This window comes from Mustelus asterias, chromosome 25, assembly GCF_964213995.1.
Source record: "Mustelus asterias chromosome 25, sMusAst1.hap1.1, whole genome shotgun sequence".
NCBI classification, from domain to species: domain Eukaryota; kingdom Metazoa; phylum Chordata; class Chondrichthyes; order Carcharhiniformes; family Triakidae; genus Mustelus; species Mustelus asterias.
In genome coordinates, this window is record NC_135825.1 from 18,859,135 (window position 1) to 18,866,585 (window position 7,451).

A 7,451-nucleotide genomic window follows, 5' to 3' on the forward strand; every position below is an offset into this window, starting at 1 on the left:
ACACTCACCCATTCCCTGAGGCTACTCCCATCCAATAAAGTTTGAAATCCTGGACATCTCTGATGAGGCAATGATTAGTCTGACACCAGTGCAGCACACGGGACACATCTGGCTTAAATGGAGTATGTTATTTAAGATGATAGATTCAGAAATATACAAAAAGAAGATTGATCCACATGAATCAATAACATTTCAATTTCAAACTAATCAATGTGTGGACGCCTGCTTGTATTTACCGTGCTTTCAGCTTACGTTTTTAGTTGCTACATCCAGATTCCTCCTGCTGACAGTGGCACTTGAGACAGATTACTGTTCTCCTTGTGGCACAGATGACCTTGGCGGTTGTCCTCTGGTCAACGGGGCCTAAGCAGGCACAACCTAGGAGGGCTCACCCGATGACCTGGCCAGGCAACCCTCAGTCGCAGTGGATTCCTGGCGTGGAGCAGTGTCTGACAAAAAGATGGAGAAGTGGTGTCCTTATCCAGGGCTACTTGAGAGGAGTCCACAGAGATGGTGGCCACTTTGTCTACCATTCTGAGGTAAATCTTCACCTCCCTGGGCGATACTTTCTCCCACACAGGCATTCACCTCCTAAGCCTCTGTGAGGGCTTGCCGGTCTGGGCGCAACCCAGTAATGCGTCGTTGCTTCCTCTCCGTAAGAGTCACCAATCAATGGATGAGGCTGTGTGCTCGGAGCTCAGAGTCATCGCAGCATTCATGTTCTGCAAAGATTCTTCCATGACATAACATGGCATGCAGACCCTCGGAGATCTTCACCAGATCTCCCCGTGCATCCCTCTGGACATTGAGCATTTGCCACCTTGTGCGTGACTCCAAAGGCTCATCATCTCCCTTAGACTCAGCATGGCTCTTGTCCCCAGCACTCTTCCGATTGCTGGCTCTCTGGACACTCCCTACCAGCACTATCTGTCCATGCGATTGTGAATTGCCCTCACTACTGTGCCCTAACAACTCCCTGTATCTGTGTGGTTTCCTCCGGATGCTGCAGTTGCCTCCCATAGTCCAAAAGTGTGCAGACTAGGTGGATTGGCCATGCCAAATTGCCCCTTAGTGTCAGGGGGACTAGCTAGGGTAAACACATGGGGTAGGGCCTGGGTGGGATTGTGATCAGAGCAGACTTGATGGGCCAAATGGGCTCCTTCTGCACTGTAGGAATTGTCTGATTCTAACTCTCCCAACACAGTACCAGACAGGCGTGCATGCATCTGTCCTGATGCTGAGTGCTGAGAACTGGTGTGCCCTACCTGCAACCCCTGATGTCTCGGTAGAGGTGGAGGTGTCTGCCTGCTGACTGGCTCATACGGACTGCTCATCTGAGTGATGGAAACAAAGGGTAAGATTCATTAGTCACGTCACAGGTTGTCATCTCAGTTGTTGCTGGCCATCATGAACATTTAGGCTTCTCCATGCCAGCTGCATAAATGAGGTTCTGATGGAGCAGAGCCTCAGTCATCACCACCCTGAATGGCACATTCTTCACCTCAGCTGGCTTACCTTCCTCAGAGATGCCAGCCTCTCCATGACTTACCAACCTTCCCCTTCATTCATCCTCCAGTCGCTCCCAGCTCATGGCTGGTGAGGATAGTCAGGTTTGACACCACCCCACCACTCCCCAGCATATAATCATTCCTGATTGGCTTCATTTCTCCTGCAAGGCTGGTACGGTGGCACAATGGTTAGCATTGTTGCCTCACAGCGCCAGGGACCTGGGTTTGATTCTGGCTTGGGTTACTGTCTGTGTGGAGTTTACACGTTCTCTCTGTGTCTGCGTGGGTTTTCTCAGGGTGCCCCGGTTTCCTCCCACAGTCCAAAGATGTGTGGTTAGGTGGATTGGCCATGCTAAATTGTCCATTAGTGTCAGGGAAACTAGCTCGGGTACAAGAACAAAGAACAATACAGCACAGGAACAGGCCCTTCGGCCCTCCAAGCCCGCGCCGCTCCCCGATCCAGGATTGAATCCTGAATCCAGGATCCCCGCCCAATTTTCCAGCCTATCTACATACCAATATCCTATCCACCAAGCTGTCCCTCACAGCTACGATGCTTTGTTCATCACAACCTATTAACTCACCCCCACCCCCCCATTCCAGACCATGTGATCTCCAGGGAGAGGCGAAAACCCAGAGTGAAAACCCCAGGGCCAATATGGGGGAAAAAAAATCTGGGAAATTCCTCTCCGACCCCCTGTGGCGATCGAAACGAGTCCAGGAGATCACACTGGCCCTGATCAGAAAATGCTTCCCAACCCTATTCATTTCCACTTCTGCTTTACGAACACCATCTGAATTCCCTGCCCCCGAGACAGGTTCCCAACTATCCGCAGTCTCGCTCTGTACTGGCACCAGCAAGATGATCATAGAATGAAGCCTTGAAACGAGAAACAAAGAACAATTAGCCCGCGCCGCTCCCTGGTCCAAACTAGACCACTCTTTTGTATCCCTCCATTCCCACTCCGTTCATATAGCTGTCTAGATAAGTCTTAAACGTTCCCAGTGTGTCCGCCTCCACCACCTTGCCCGGCAACACATTCCAGGCCCCCACGACCCTCTGTGTAAAATATGTCCTTCTGATATCTGTGTTAAATCTCCCCCGCTTCACCTTGAACCTATGACCCCTCGTGAACGTCACCACCGACCCGGGGAAAAGCTTCCCACCGTTCACCCTGTCTATGCCTTTCATAATTTTATACACCTCTATTAAGTCTCCCCTCATCCTCCGTCTTTCCAAGGAGAACAACCCCAGTTTCCCCAATCTCTCCTCATAACCAAGCCCCTCCATACCAGGCAACATCCTGGTAAACCTCCTCTGTACTCTCTCCAAAGCCTCCACGTCCTTCTGGTAGTATGGCGACCAGAACTGGACGCAGTATTCCAAATGCGGCCGAACCAACGTTCTATACATCTGCAACATCAGACCCCAACTTTTATACTCTATGCCCCGTCCTATAAAGGCAAGCATGCCATATGCCTTCTTCACCACCTTCTCCACCTGTGACGTCACCTTCAAAGATCTGTGGACTTGCACACCCAGGTCCCTCTGCGTCTCTACACCCTTTATGGTTCTTCCATTTATCGTGTAGCTCCTCCCTACATTATTCCCACCAAAATGCATCACTTCGCATTTATCAGGATTGAACTCCATCTGCCATTTCCTTGCCCAAATTTCCAGCCTATCTATATCCTTCTGTAGCCTCTGACAATGTTCCTCACTATATGCAAGTCCTGCCAGTTTTGTGTCGTCCGCAAACTTACTGATCACCCCAGTTACTCCTTCTTCCAGATCATTTATATAAATCACAAACAGCAGAGGTCCCAATACAGAGCCCTGCGGAACACCACTAGTCACAGGCCTCCAGCCGGAAAAAGACCCTTCCACTACCACCCTCTGTCTTCTATGACCAAGCCAGTTCTCCACCCATCTAGCCACCTCCCCCTTTATCCCATGAGATCTAACCTTTTTCACTAGCCTACCATGAGGGACTTTGTCAAACGCTTTACTAAAGTCCATATAGACAACATCCACGGCCCTTCCTTCGTCAACCATTCTGGTCACTTCTTCAAAAAACACCACCAGGTTAGTGAGGCATGACCTCCCTCTCACAAAACCATGTTGACTATCGTTAATGAGTTTATTCCTTTCTAAATGCGCATACATCCTATCTCTAAGAATCTTCTCCAACAACTTCCCCACCACGGACGTCAAGCTCACCGGCCTATAATTACCCGGGTTATCCTTCCTACCCTTCTTAAATAACGGGACCACATTAGCTATCCTCCAATCCTCTGGGACCTCACCTGCGTCCAGTGACGAGACAAAGATTTGCGTCAGAGGCCCAACGATTTCACCTCTCATCTCCCAGAGCAGCCTTGGATAGATTCCGTCAGGCCCTGGGAATTTGTCCGTCTTTATATTCTCTAACAAACCTAACACTTCCTCCTTTGTAATGGAGATTTTCTCCAACGGTTCAACACTCCCCTCCGAGACACTCCCAGTCAACACATCCCTCTCCTTTGTGAATACCGACGCAAAGTATTCATTTAGGATCTCCCCTACTTCTTTGGGCTCCAAGCATAAGTCCCCACTTTTGTCCCTGAAAGGTCCGATTTTTTCCCTGACAACCCTTTTGTTCCTAACATATGAATAAAATGCCTTGGGATTCTCCTTAATCCTGTCAGCCAAGAACATTTCGTGACCCCTTTTTGCTCTTCTAATTCCCCGTTTGAGTACTTTCCTACTTTCTTTGTACTCCTCCAGAGCTCCCTCCGTTTTTAGCTGCTTGGACCTAACATACGCCTCACTTTTCTTTTTGACCAGTCCCTCAATTTCCCTGGTTATCCACGGTTCTCTAATCCTACCCTTCCTATCCTTCTTTTTTACAGGCACATGCTTGTCCTGTAGCCCTAACAACTGTTCCTTAAAAGACTGCCACATACCAGATGTGGATTTACCCTCAAACAGCCTCTCCCAATCAAGAGCTGCCAATTTCTGCCTGATCCCACTAAAGTTAGCCTTCCCCCAATCCAACACCTTACCCTTGGGACACCACTCATCCTTTTCCATCACTATCCTAAAGCTAACAGAATTGTGGTCACTATTTGCCACATGTTCCCCTACCAAAACTTTGAAGACCTGACCGGGCTCATTCCCCAGTACCAGGTCCAGTATAGCCCCCTCTCTAGTCGGGCTGTCTACATATTGTTCCAACGAACCCTCCTGTACACATTTTACAAATTCCTCCCCATCCAGAGTCCCTGCCCTCAGCGATTTCCAGTCTATACCAGGGAAATTGAAGTCTCCCACTACAACAACCCTATTTTTCCTGCACCTATCCAGTATCTCCTGACATATCCATTCTTCCACTTCCCTTGGGCTGTTGGGGGGCCTGTAGTACACCCCCAACATAGTGACTGCGCCTTTCCTGTTTCTAAGCTCCACCCAGAGTGACTCGTTACACGACCCCTCTGAATTGTCCTCCCTCTGCACCGCTGTAATATGCTCTCCAACTAATACCGCTACTCCCCCACCTCTTTTGGCCCCTCCTCTGTCTCGCCTAAAACACTTGTACCCTGGAATATTCAGCTGCCAGTCCTGTCCCTCTTTCAACCAAGTCTCTGTCACCGCAACCACATCCAAATTCCTCGTGCGCATTAAGGCCCCAAGTTCGTCTGTCTTACCTGCTACGCTCCTTGCATTGAAGTATAAGCACTCCAGACCTCCAGGCCCAGTGAGGTCATCCTCCCCCAGAGTGCTCTTCTTCTTTGCCAGCCTTGTCCCAGCCCCAAGCTCGTCCCCAGCCTCCACACTTATAGACCTAATATTTTGATCCCCACCCCCCTGCCATACTAGTTTAAACCCCCCCGAACTGCACTAGCAAAGCTCCCAGCCAGGATATTTGTGCCCTTCCAACTTAGTTGTGACCCCTCCCTCTTGTACAGGTGCCAACAGATGCAGGTAGATGCATGGGGTTATGGAGATAAGATGGGATTGTAGTTGGTTCAGATTTAATGGGCCGAATGGCCTTCTGCGCTGTAGGATTCTATGATTCTAAGTTGGTGTAGAGCTCCAATGAGTGCTTGGAACTTCGGCTTGAATGCCATACCACACCCCTCCCAATTCAAAAGACCCCCAAGAGGTTTGAGAGCGTTCCCCCCCCCCCCCCCGGACATCTGAACCTTTGATGGACCAAAGGATTCATCTGTCCAGTCTTAGGACACAGGCACTTTTGTGATCTGAGACATGACACCCACACACTTGATCACAACCATGGGTAGCCACCCTCCTCAGTGCCCCATTTTGCACAATACCTACTCAGTACTCACATTCCAAGTGTAGAACGTCATTGAACCTTTTTTGTCACTGGATCCAGGTTCTCCAGACAAGATCATTGCCGCTGACCTCTGCTGCCACCTCAGGCAAGCCTCCTCCATTCCTCGTTCTTCTTGGCTGTGACTGGCTCCACCAGGGCTCAGAAGCAGTCATGCAGGGAATGGGGTACTTGCTGGCTGCCCAAACTCACTTCCCATCTGCTGTGGCCTCCTACTGCTGCCATACCTCTCACAGCTATTCTTCTGTGGCCTGTTTTGAAAATGTTGGCTCTACACAGATGCTGTCCTGCTGAGTTTCTCCATTTTCTATTTTTGCTCCAATTAGATAAGTTCCAGCCATGAGAGGGCAGCATTGTTTGAGCAGTTATTCTACAGCTAATTGTGGTGCAGTGCATTTATAAGCCTGATTGGGGAGCCTCTGAGCAATGCATCAATGAAGATTTAAAATTGAATAGAGCCATTGTTGCAGCTCTGGACCCAGCGCCTCAGGCATTTCCAGTTAATCCATTCACTTCTGCTGTGTGTCAGCTGAAACCAATCCAGTGTCTGCTCCGTCATGGCTGGTGTACTGCTGGGGATAGAGAGGCGAATGGCGCTAAGTCATAATATTCATTTGGAGAGTCGGTGCAGACACAATGGGCCATAATAATTCTGTTTTAGACTCTGAAAATAATCCGTGGATAAGAGAACATTGCTCATGCAATATGTGATGCTGCGTACAAAGTACAAAACACGGGTAGATGAAAAGGTGAACCAGTAATTTGTGACAAGGTTGAAAATAGATTTGTGAACAAGGTTGGATGGAGAAGAACAAAGTCCAATTATAATTGAGCCAACACAAAAGAACTTTGAAGACGAATAGAAGACCATACGTTTTTTTGATAATCAAGATTACCAAGCTTTGTAATTATGAAAGATATCGATTGATAAAACTTGATTGTGATTCTCTTGCTGGGGGGCTGAGAACATTAAGGATGATGCTATCCAGAATCATTGTGGTGGGACATTGGGTTGCATTTAAATGACAACTAGCCCTTTTATTTCTACTAGGCTAAATCAAAAGTTGTCAGTCAACCCATCAACAAAATTTGTCAACCTGCTCAACAATAAAAGACAAATATTCCAAGTATTTTGTTAAGATTTTCTGAAACTTTATCTTTCTATCCCACAACTGGCTGTGCCATTTTGCCACAATCTTAACTCCTACAACAATGCAAAATATATATATATTTTAGGAGCTTAAACAGAAGAGAGCAACAGGACAAAATAGTAATTGTAAAAACTTTTACTCTATGACAGAATTTATGGCAGATTTTGGCAGAAATTGGATAGGGGAGAGATTTAATGGAGTGTCCAATTGTGAGTGAATCTATTTATCTCCCCCTGATGTACACAGATTGTTTTGCAGTCACTCATTCAGATATATTTTGCATTTGCCCATTAAAAAGCTGTCAGATTTTTTTCACCATGTTTCGATGTTGCAGATTGTGAAGACGCTGGTAAGGACTTGAATTAATTCCCAAAATATTTGAAAGCCAATAAACAATATCCGAAGTGTCAGCAATACCCAATTAGCACACTGCATGGCCTCACAAACAACCAAGA